We start from the raw sequence: 12,404 nt of genomic DNA, 5'->3' as shown, positions 1-12,404 counted from the left end.
ATGTGAAAACACTGACAGAGAGAGAAAAATAAAACCTGAAATGAGAGGTGTTGAAGCCCATGAAACTTCAGTGTCTTGAAACACCTGTATTGAAAACATGGTGAAAATAATATAATTGTATTTGGGAATAAAATAAAATTTCTTTAAAAATGAACACCAGGATTTTTTTTCAAAGAAGGTTTGAGAACAAAACCAGAAACACTTAGGGAACGCACACATGCACACACATTATGACACAACAAAACTGACATAGTGGGTAGGTAAATTTTATCTTTTCAAACACTCTAATCAGCATATCGACCGAATCATGCTTTGCTTCAAATTCAATATTTAATATTTTTTCCCAATCTTATTTTTAAGGCAACTTTTATACTCTTTTTGTTTTTCTGTTTTGGACTGTTTCTATTTACACCACAGAGCATCTGGCCAAACAGATTTTTTTCTTTGTATTTATACCAGCTTATTTAAAAGGAGAAAATTATTTAATTGTGAATATTTGTATAACAAAGTCAAAGAAAGCCCAGCTTATTTGGAGCAAAGGAAGGCATATATGTCTTTGGTGCTATTTACCTTATGGGCTTAATTGATAACATGTGAGATTCTACTGAATTACTGAATTGAGTTCATATATTTGGGAAAATATACAGTCTCTACTTTCTAGAAAAGCAATATACTGAACCGAAGTCTTAAAAAGTTGATCTCCATTTTTCTCTTTGTAAGACAGGATTGTTAATCAGCATTTTGATCAAGGAGATGTTTGCCAGCTTATCACATACCTCTTTCTATAAAGAGATGAGTCTTTAAAAGCTCCTATTAATAAAGCAAAGTGATGCCTAACTAGAATCTCTGTTTGCTGCAACACCCATACCTTTTTTGGCATGTGTGTGCTGCAGGTATCCGAGGCCTTTATCCTCTTATGCCTCCCCTCCTGCTAACATTGTGACATGCTAATGTAAAATGATCTGGTTGAACCATCATTTAACTAGACCCACCGCAATTTGAAGCTCTATTTTCCTGGGTTTATTTTATAAATGGTGACTATAAAATCAATTTCTAGTGGAACTCTATCTTGCTGTTTTTGTGTAAGGCTTGTAACACACAAATTTTCTGGTAAGAAACAGATTTCCAATATATAACATGTGGGGCAAATAAATAGAAAGGAAGACACCTGTCTTGAAGAGTTTTTTTGTCTGAGAAAACTTTCCCAAATACGCATATTTTAGATGTTAAGAGAGATTAGGTTGAGTAGAAAGGTAATGGAAGCGGGGAAAGCATTTCTTTACACTCAACTAAAATCTGATGTCCAAACACATTTGCTGGTGAGGATCTGATAGCTGCATAGTTGCATTCATCCAGAGCTTTATACTTGTATCTGAAGAGAGGAAGGTGTGGGAAAAAGACTCAAGGGGAGGGAAAGGTTGCTGGGCCACCCTTCTGCTAAGAACAGGACAGAACTCGAATAAGAAAAATTTCATTTGTTTTTCAGCATCCAATTCTCTCTCTAGCCTGTGCTTCCAGCTGGGATGTCTGATGGACTCCCCTGTGTGATTTTATCTAAAGCTGTGTAGTTGTGGGAGGTCACCTGGGGACTTCTAGTTCTAATAGAAGGAAAGTCTGTTGCCTGATGCTGGCCCAGAAACCTACTCCTATCTGAGTTCCCATTTACCTTCTGAGTGCAGCAGACATTTTTTGGCTGCTTCTCTATTGACCATACAGTCTGTGTCTTGGTAATAAGTAAACAAATTAATAGGTACACAGAATGCTTGCATTGTGAAAGCATTGTATTAATTTTACAGTTTTTCTTATAATAAACAAATAGTGCACTTAAACTTCATTTGGGATTTTGATATTTAGCATAGCACAGAAATCTCCTTCAATTCTTTGTGAAGAACAAAATGTATGATACAAGAGAAAATACACAAAACAACAGATTTAATTCACATAAACCCAAAGGGTTTCAGGCTGTAGACTCTTTAGCAGTTACTGGAATGAGGACACCAGTGTGGGCAAGAGCACCATCCAACCAGCTCCTGGCACATTGCACAAAGATAGGGGCCACACATGTGGTCTTTGCTTACTTTCTGATGAAGTTGAATCATTTAGTGAAACTGCTGCTAGAAATGCTTTTTCTTTTTCAAAGGACTGTCATGCTCTCTATATAAGCAAGGGCTTCCTTGCTCTGCTGCTACTCCATATGTGTGCTGGATGAGATCTGTGCAATGCACTAGATCCATCTGCTGTCTAAAAACTCCTTTGCAAAAGTGCTAAGAAATAAAATGCAAATCCTCATCCAAACAATTCTATATGTTGCAGTTGTGTGCAATGCTTGGGAGAGAGGAATAGGAAATACTTGTGTTAAGAAGCCCAATTAAGAATGTAGAAGCAAAGTACTTGCACAAGTCCGTACCTGGACAGGTTTTCAGCGAGGGATTGACATTTGCAGAGCCCTGGTACTTGTAGAAGAAATGGTTGTTTATCACAAACCCAAAGCTTCAGGTAATTTAATAACTACAATGAAGTATCTTAGGAAAGCTGTAAAGAGAATTTTCTTTAAGCCATGCTGTGAGTAATAAATTATGTAGGGTATTTCTCATTTTACGTAAATAACACAAAGAATGTCGTATTCTATAGTATGGATGAACAATACCAACATTTGATGTCAGCATTAACTTTTTAAATCATATTACTTAAAAGGACGAGGGTTATAGAGTGTCCACAGGCAGCTTCATTTTTTCTCTGTCTTCCTAATGTCCATATACCAATGACTGTTTGATTAATTTATTGACATAAAACAGAATTACTTAGAACTAACCACTCATTCATCATAATCAGAGTTACAAGAGAGAGCAGACAAAGAGGTTAACTGCTTGCTAGATGTATCAAGATCTTTGCTATATACCAAAGCCTGACTCAATAGAAATCTGATAATGGTCTGCTGAAGGTAAAACATAAGTGTTAACAGCTAAATAAAAAAATTGATAAAGACTGTGCCATAAAACACTCCCATTTTTAAAGTTAATTAAAAAGAGCTGATCAAAGTGAAGCCTGCATTAAAAGTGTTACTTTAAGATATTAAAGATAAGATAAAGTATAAAGGTCAGTTTTAAAAATAAATTGATGGAAAATTAATTTTTTTAAAATGCACTTATTTTTTCTTCTTGGCAACGTTTTCATTAATAATTAAAATACAAACAATGTGGAAATGTTAATTTTTAACTTTTAATAATTTAAGTTATGCACAGTGATGAGGAATTGATATTTTTGTTGGTCTACATTAAGACATTGAAAAAAATCAATTTGAAGTAAGTGGGAGCAGCTTCTGTTCTTAATACATGCGTGTGATGGATTCAGTAGTGTGCATCATAAAATATTCAAAGACTACAATTAATTGTGTAAATGTAATCCTGGCCCTGAAACTTGGTCTCAAAGATGCTCCCTGCAGGATCCAAAAAGCCCCAGGGAGTAATTAATCCAATTCTCCAAAGCTAAAACAAAACAGGTTACATGAGTTTCATCACTCACTTCAGCCTTTCCCAATGAAACAGTTCACAAAGTGTAAAACTTCACTCAAAGTCCTTGTTTTCAGGAGCTGAGACACAGGGTCTTGCAGAAGATCTAAAGTCTTGTATGGCAGCAGAGTGAAGAGGAATGAATAGCTAGCAAACTGGCTGTGTATATGAAATTCCTTCTTTAGTGTATCTTTTCTACTCAAATGCTTTACTAGTTTGGAATATAACATGTTCTAAAAAGGAATTGGTGACTTGTACAACACAACTACAGTTAGATCTGCTGAATTGATCAGAGTAAAGCTCAGGAATCTGAAGCCAAACTTAGGAAGATGAAAGTGAAGTAAAAATTTCCCGCCTCAACCCTCATAATTAACAGCCTAAAACTTGAGAGGTGGTTCTACAGCAGGCATAAGGGATCAGAAGTGTGGTTAACTTCAGAGTCTGTTATTAATTCTTGATTCTATTTCAGCCACAGTTTTATGAACACCGCATCAGCCAGCACTTTGCCTTTTAGAGACAAGTAAAAATGTTCCAGAATTTACCTGATTTACTAAAAATTTGTGATGTCCATTATTTCATTCTTCTCCTGTATTTCTGAGATATATTTTATACCAGAGCACCCTACCTTAACTGAACACACTCTATCAATTTATTTGAAATAGGACATTTTCTCTTTTCTTTGTATGTCTTTAGGGTTTGTTTGTACTCTTGACATTGTACTTCTTTGTTCCATCTTTACCAAGTGATTATAGTTTGTGTAAAATCCAGCAATGACATTAAATAGCTGAAATTATTCTTTCTAAGATGCAAGTTCTCACTTGTCAACACAAGTTTTATGTCACTTTGCATCTTCTTAACCCAGTATTTTTAAAGTATGGTTAGAAAGTCTTAATTTTCTTAATTTGGAAGAGGAATATTTCCTCCTCCAAATCAGGATAGTGATTTTAATATAAATTTTTGAATAGCTGTTTACCCTACAACCATATTATATCTTCCCCACGCCCCATATCCACAAAAGAAAAGTCATTAGAAATCTCTTATCCTATCTTGCTTGGACAACTTTTTATCACTGCCAGGTTATTGGCCTCTTTAATTGATTATAATTTAAGGTAGCATCCTATCCTAGCAAATAGTCCATACATTTCCTTACTGTGTTCACTAAAGCCTGACAATATATCTGTGTTGGTAAGAAGTGGGAATAAGTTTGAAAGGAATCTTTTGCCCGAAGATTTGCTTGATTCAAACTCTAGTATATTCACTCACCTCTGAAATATCAGATATCGGTGGCTGTCCACTCCAAGATTTTTTTGATCCATATGGGAACCTAATATGTTCTTGAATTTTTGGGTCTTGAAATGTGATAAAGAAACAAACAAGCTGCATTTCTGATCCTTGGCAGCCCCATTCCTAGATAATCCCATCTGGGAAGAGGCTATTATTGTCATGCCTGTGTATAATTTCTCTGTTAGTTACTTGTTTTTTGATCTCTTGCTATTAAAGATGCTTTTCTAGGGACATAGTTGTAACTTTTAGAGGACAATGAGGGAAGCATAACCATACACATTCAATTATCTTTTTTTGCTGGATTCTTCAAAACAGTTGCAAGACCTGTACGCTCTTACTCCAGATTCCAGATTTGTACATCAGGTAACATATATGCATCCTGCTTGCAGGTCAACTTGAATAATTATGCAATTCTGGAAAAAGAAAATTTTCTCTTCCTGTAATTATTTTAACTGAATTCATACATTCTGATTGTCACCATTTGCGTTATGGTTTTGTTTCATATTGTGCAACATTGAGCAGTAAGTTATAACAATAATCAATGTTATGTCCTGTCTAAAGCATTTAGGCAGAGTTCATGCATTCAAAGAGAGTTGAGTTTTCAAGACCTCATAGATTCTTGTACTTTACCCCAGAAACATGCTAACCTAGCTTTTTATAATATATTTTCCTCCCTTCTCTTTTTAATTCTGGTGTTTTGTTTCTGTGTGTGAATAAATTCCTTCATTTCTCCAAAACAGCTATGCCTTTGAGATGTCTGTTGTTCATGGGTTTTCCCCACCCACCCACCTGCCATTAACTATTTGGTTACCACTTGAAATACTTCATCATCGAGATTCAAACTCATTGTCCCATGGCCATTGTTGCTTAGCAGAACACCCATGCTTGCTTTCTACACAAACACACACACAAATTATTAACTGAGTGGAACTCCTCCTCCTCTGTGCTCCAGAAGGAGCTGCTCCAAAAAGAAGCCATTTATAGTATCAATAAGCTGCTTCTCCAAACCATGTACAGATGTGTTATTCAACCAGTTAATATTGGGGTAGTTAAAATCACCCATTATTATTTTTCTGGCAGATTTTGCCACTTCATTAATATCTTTCAACATACTGAGTTGCTTGGCTGTTCCTTCTTTTACATGGCTTATATCATATCATGCCATCACAGCATATTCTGTAGTTTCGAGTTAATTGCCCAATTAACAGTGGTATTCATGAAGTGCTAGGAAAATTCCACAACTAATGATTTGGACAATTTCAAAATAGGTTGGTATTTCATAGTTTAAAATGTCAAACATGCCAATAGCTGCAAGCTTAAGACTGTGCAGGCTTAGAACCCAATAGCTCGAAAATTCTGTATCTCAAAAATCATAATCCAGCCCTCAGAATCATGTTCCCCAGACCCAAGTATTTCACTGTAGGGAAGTTCTGCACTACATTAATTTCTTCTTAGACCAGTTAGGTGGAAGCATGAAATGGGACCTCCTTGGCTTCTCTGGATTTTGTGAAAATATGGGATAAATACTTGTGGCAGCAGTGAATGCACTCTAACCCCCAAACTGGCCCCAGATGAGGTTTATGGCAGCACTGGGGATGCTGCTGTTACAGTGGTTGTTTATATGCTTACCAGATTCAGGAAAATGAAGATGTGAGCGAGTTGGAAGGTTGTAGGATTTGCTGGGGCACTTTGCACTTTTCTTTCCCGTTGCCTGGATTAGGTAGGGATATTAACAATGCGTAGTTAGCTTTGATGGGTCATTGTTCCCAGATGCAACTGAGAGTTGCCAATAGACTCTCTAGGCAGTGATCTGATTTTTTTTGTTTTGTCTCACCAGCTGCCGTGCAGAGATGCCAGGGGATACAGTGCCTCTCCTTTCTGCCTTTTCTGCGTACCTCCTGTGCCATTTGTGAGTCGTAGGACTGAGGTTATGCCATAGAATTAGTTTACAGAGTCTGGGGAAGGGCTGGGGCTGTAAAATAATTTCATTATCACCACCAAAGAAAGACAGTATTCATTTTCAGTCTTGAAATTCAGGGTCAGAGACATGGGTGTGATAAAGGAGGCAAGCCACTGCCTCAAAGCTAAAGGATCATAGGCTTAGGGGGCATTTCTAGCTTTTCACATAGAATCATAGAATATCCTGAGTTGGAAGGGACCCACAAGGGTCATCGAGTCTTACTCCTGGCCCTGCACAGAACAAATCACCCCATGTGCCTGAGAACATTGTCCAAATGCTTGTTGAGCTCTGTCAGGCTTGGTGCTGTGACCACTGCCCTGGGGAGCCTGTTCCAGTGCCCAACCATCCTCTGGGTGAAGAACCTTTTCCTGATATCCAGCCTAATCCTCCCCTGACACTATTAGAGCATTTTGAATTTCCCTACTTATCCAGTCTATTGAGACTATATTGGTCTAATGCAAACTGCTCAGAGGTACATACATATGTGATTAAGGCCTTAATTCAGCAAGGTGCCTTCAGTACTTTGAGGTACTTCATTGCAACAGACAGGACTTTGCAGGAGTTAAAATCCTGTGAATACTGAGGTCTTTGCTGTGATTTTACTGATTATGTAAGTATGGCTGCTGGATAGCTCTTTTTAAAAATTAAATTACTGAAATACTGTGTTGTTTAGATCTTTCTTTTAGTCCTTCTTGGAGTTGTGGCAGATTCTTTAGGATGTTATAATTTACATTTTATAACAAAAATATAGTGAATTGTCTTGTCTCATTTCTCTTGGCAACTCAGCAAACTATCATTAACATTTTTCATCAGTATTCTGTTTAGAGTTTTCTAAACTGAACAGTATAGTGGCAACAGCTCATTTTTAGATGCTGTTACAGTTCTTTCACATCTTTATAGTACTGTAGTAAAGCTGAATTTACTGGCTACCTTGAAAGCGGAGTAAGGCAGCATTAGAATCTACATTAAAGTGATTCAATACTCTTTAGAGAAAAGCCTTCTTAACATGAGATCAGATACAGTATGTGTTTTGGGGGTAGTTTTATAAGGATTGCCAATAAACTTGAACGCTACCAACAACAGCTGCTTTTTGAAATATTGCTCTGTCCAGCCCAATGAAATTTAGGGGAATTTTCTTTGCTTTGTAAGCACATGTGACCGACATTAGCATTCAGGGGAGCTGCACCTGCAAATGGAAGGAAGGCTATATCCTGGAGACTAATTTGGTGGTTTAACTTGGTAAAGATGGGAGGGATGAGCTTCTATGCACTTGTTTCTCCTTGAGAGTTAGTGTCAGTCTCCTGTCTCTGGGGTAAGTACCATGCTCTGATATATTTTTCCTAAACATTCTTCTTGGTGGCCATTTAGATTTTTTTCCGGTTTGGGAGCAGAGAGAGGATATTTGTTTTCATAAGTTTTCATGAGCTAAGGAAATGCAAACCCTTCAAGGTCATTCAGTGTTTGTGTCCAGGCAGGTTGACCTGTGGTTATTGTTCCTGGCTTTATGGCTCTGAGCAGCTCACTTCATCTTTATTTCCTTTCTTAATCTTTGATAATTTTATTTATTTATTTATTTTTAAAGCTATATTAGAAGGGATGGCAAAGTCTGGTGCCCAAAAGAGGGATTAGCCACAGATGGCTAACACTGCTTTCAATTATTACAATTATAAATACAGTAATAGTAGTAACAACTGCTACTACTTGTGTTACCATTCAGAAGGGACAGTTTTAAACTACTGACATATTGATAACTCTAAAGCTACCCATGCTCACTAGGAAATATCTTACTGCTTTTAAATGGTCCATGGTTCTCCATGTTCTAGTTAATACAGAAGCTATACATGTTTCTTCCCTTTTTACCATTTTTCAATAAACATGCACCAGGGATTATTTTCAGATTAAGCTTCAGTTGTAGAAATAACCTCTTCAGCCAATCATATTTCAGAGAATTTTGCATCTATATAGCTAGGGAAAAATTTTGGGCTTTTTGTGTAAGATATCTTCATATGCTTCCCCTATAGCACAATAGAGCATTTACTGTTCATCGAAGAAGTGCTTTCACTACCTTGAATGCAGTAGTTTGGTGTTATTTCTTTCAAAATGTGACAGGTTTTTAATTTTTTTTTTAGGTCAGATTCAGTAAGGTAATTACATCGGAGCCTTAATAAATTTTGAGAATATGACCAATGAATGTCATCATCAAACAGAAAAATATTAAAAAGAAGATTAAGATATATTTTTAAAATGGTCGTCTCTGATTCAACTGAAGTTTTTGTTTTACTCCAAAGTAGAAACCATAAAATTAAGTGAACACCAAAAGAATTTCCTTCTGCTATTAATTAGTTGCACTAATTCTACAAACTGAAAAACAGCAGGATGTAAAAAGTGATTGACCATTCATTGTTAATATAATCACAATATTACCATTAATTACTATAGTGAAAAATGCAGTATTACAGACTGAACAGAATGAAAGAGAATTATTTTTGCAGTTAAAAAATAGAAATGGCAATAAAGAGTTAACTTATTAACTTAAAATGCAATGGTGACAGAACATAGATATAATTAGTATAATGTAAGTTCCAAGATCTAGAAATATTTTGTGTTTAATCCAGCTGCAAACTAAAACTTTATTTTGTGGAAATGGTATTTCTAATAAATATATTAAACTTTGTCTTTATAATTTAATATTTATTTTTGATAACACTCAAAAATTTTGAGAACTGGTGTTCAACCTTCAGGTTAGGAGTTTCCAAATAATTGGCTAGAGCTATTAAAACAGGTATTTTTTACCCTTCCAGTAATGCATATGAAAAGTCACTGAAATGTGTTATAAATATGTAATTCTGTCCAGGGAAGGTATAAGTGATATTACTAAAGGGAACAGTTTTAGCCTTTAGCTCTTTGCACTGAAAACTAGATTACTTAACTGAGTCAAACTTGCTTTCTAATTTCTCTGCCAAATTTGACCAAGGATCTCCTTGGTGGTGTTGCAAAAGTCTGTTTGCAGAACCACTTTCTAAGCCTAAAATATCTGAAAGAATGTTGAATTCTACTGTCTTAAAGTGTTCTTTCTCTCTTCAAAGATGTAGAATTACAATTTTTGGTATTTTTGTGAGTGGAAGGGAGAAGTTATGTGGTGTTAGGAAAAACAGCATATTTTTTGAGACTTTTTTTTTAAAGAAAGCAAATACTTGTCTCACCGGAACAATCTCATGGCATAGCCCCTTATGCAGTGTTTAAGGCCAGTACATTTGAAACAACAGTCCTACAAACAGGGAGAAAAGAAAGAAAAGGATGATTCCTAATTACAGATATTTCCTGGACTCTTTCTCTGTTTTGCTGTCAAGATTCTAAAAAAACCTGAGTTTACAAACTTTAAACTCTAAAGGTGATCCCAGACACATCCTGTTCTTGGTTAAAGGTTCTGCTATATCACTGCTAGGACAAAAAAGTGAAGTGCCTCTCCACCAGCTGCAGAGAAAGAAGGTGATTTGAATGTTAATGAAGGACAGAAGTTTCATAGTAACAGAAAAACAGAGGCTCTATAGATAAGAGAATATTTTCCCAGGACGTCTCAGTCTGCAGTTGTTGTAACCGGAGGAAGTAATATTACTAAGGAAGTATTTAAATGTCTTTAACAGATATTAGATGATGAAGTGGAGTAGTCATTATATTCCTATCCAAGCTCCAGTGCATGAGAGGTCTATTGAAACACAGCCTTTTGAGAATATCCACTTAGTCCTGTTTCTAGACTCCCAGATTAGTTTGGGCATCCTATTAATCTACGGAATTCTAACACAAAAGATTTCTCAGAGAAGTTATTAAAGTTCCCATTTAATATGGCAATACAGATCATAAGCCTCAATGTTTTTATAAATTTAAATACCCACACTCTGCTCCTGCCCTTCTGTCTTGTCTGGAAAAAAATCCCTGATCCAACAGCATTGAAATTCTTTCCTGATATTTCCACATGAGTTTTTTTAACATGTCTTGTACCGGACAATGCACTTAAATTGTTCATAGCTCTTGCTGCAAGCATAAGAATTCCTTATTACTCCTGCTTTCTCTTTAGTTCTGGTCACTCATTGTTTCAGGAGCCCCATGACACAATCCATTCTTTTTAACTCTCTGATCCATTCACGTCCTACAAACACAAACTGGCATTCAGGACCTTCTGTGCCATTCGCTTTTTAGCGTTTGAGTCAACCTACTTATACTTTAAGGTATCCAAATCACAGAAGGGGTTGGAAGGGACCTTAAAGATCATTTCATTCCAACCCCCTGCCATGGGCGGGGGCACCTTCCATGAAACCAGGTTGCTCAGAGCCCCATCCAACCTGGTCATGACCACTTCCAGGATGGGGCATCCACAACTTCTCTGGGCAACCTCTGCCAGTGCCTCACCAGCCTCACAGTAGAATTTCTTCTTAACATCTAATCTACACCTCACCTACTTCAGTTTAATGCCATTCCCCTTTGTCCCATCACTACATGCCCCTGCAAAAAGTCTCCATCAGCTTTCTTGTAGCCCCCATTTAGATACTGGAAAGCTGCTCTAAGGTGCATAATGTTTGGTTATTATTGAAAGCATTATTGTTGGTGTCCTCAGCAGTTGTTGGGGTTTTTTTTAAAGCAGATTAACAGGAAAGCAGCAGTGAGTTCACAACAGCACCAATGAATTGCTCAGAGAATGGCTGTGAGCCTATAAAGGTACTGCATTTGTCATTCTGATGGATGACTTTTCCTGCCCATGAAATAAGGGAAGTAATCTGTCCTCATTCTGTTTAGCTCCCTCTAAGCAGAGGCATATATTTGGTTGCCAAACTCTCCTTTCCATTCTTCAACTAATCCCAGGGAAAGATGGAAATATGTTGAAAAGCCCATGACACATGGTGGATGAGTAGTTCTTTGCTCCCAGAGCACTCATCTGTAGTGCTTGACAACCCTATGCTTTTCCTTGCTCTTATTTAGTATCTTGATGGAATTGCTGTGGGATCCATTAAGATTAAATTTCTGCCATACATAGGAGATGTGTGGCTTTCTGGAATAATAAAGCCCAATTCTGGCTCTCCGAATACCCAGTAGAGAGCAGAATGAAGATCAACTGGCTTAAGCTAAAACCAAGGAACATGCAAGAAGTGATGTCCCTCCAAAATGTCTTTCTCTGTTGAATGTATCTCACATTGACCTGATAGATTTCAGATAAATATGAATAATACTCACTTTGCAGGAGAAAAAATGGGAGCTCTGTACCCAAGTGTTATTTCAAAATGTTGATTTGTGAGGACAATGGAACAATGAACTCTCTTTTCCCCTTACATTCTGTTTTTTGCTTTTTTTCCCACATCCCTGCCCTGTAATTTCTTCTGTGTGAGATGACAGACTCTGAAAAGCACTTTTGTAATAGTCCATAAGCCTACTTAACTTTCTTGCTAACTATCCTTGAGTACCTAGTGTTGCCATCATTACCATGATATCTATTTTCCAATTTTTTTTTTTTTTTTTTGAATAATGCTAACTTTAGATCATTTAAAAGTGGGGAAGTGATAGCTTTGCTCACAGTTCCCAGTCAGGAATTGAAACTCATATACAGAGTTTTGAGAATCCTCTCTTGCTCTTATATTGACACTGGTCAAAGATATAGAAAT

The 12,404-nt window shown here is 36.6% G+C and overlaps 1 protein-coding gene across 2 annotated transcripts in view; it reads left to right on the top strand.

Moving 5' to 3' along the window:
• SOX6 (SRY-box transcription factor 6) overlaps positions 1–12,404 on the top strand; it is a 368,783-nt gene that overhangs the window by 53,603 nt on the left and 302,776 nt on the right. Inside the window, exon 1 of one of the 2 annotated variants that reach the window (XM_069016845.1) lies at positions 8,008–8,065. The exons of the other annotated variant lie outside the window; for it this stretch is intronic. The gene's annotated coding sequence lies outside the window, so the exon portion shown is untranslated. Of the gene's footprint in view, positions 1–8,007; positions 8,066–12,404 lie in introns of those variants that run through there. 2 annotated transcript variants of the gene reach the window in all.

This window comes from Aphelocoma coerulescens, chromosome 5 (genome assembly GCF_041296385.1).
Source record: "Aphelocoma coerulescens isolate FSJ_1873_10779 chromosome 5, UR_Acoe_1.0, whole genome shotgun sequence".
NCBI lineage: Eukaryota > Metazoa > Chordata > Aves > Passeriformes > Corvidae > Aphelocoma > Aphelocoma coerulescens.
This window is presented reverse-complemented; position numbering and strand designations above follow the sequence as displayed.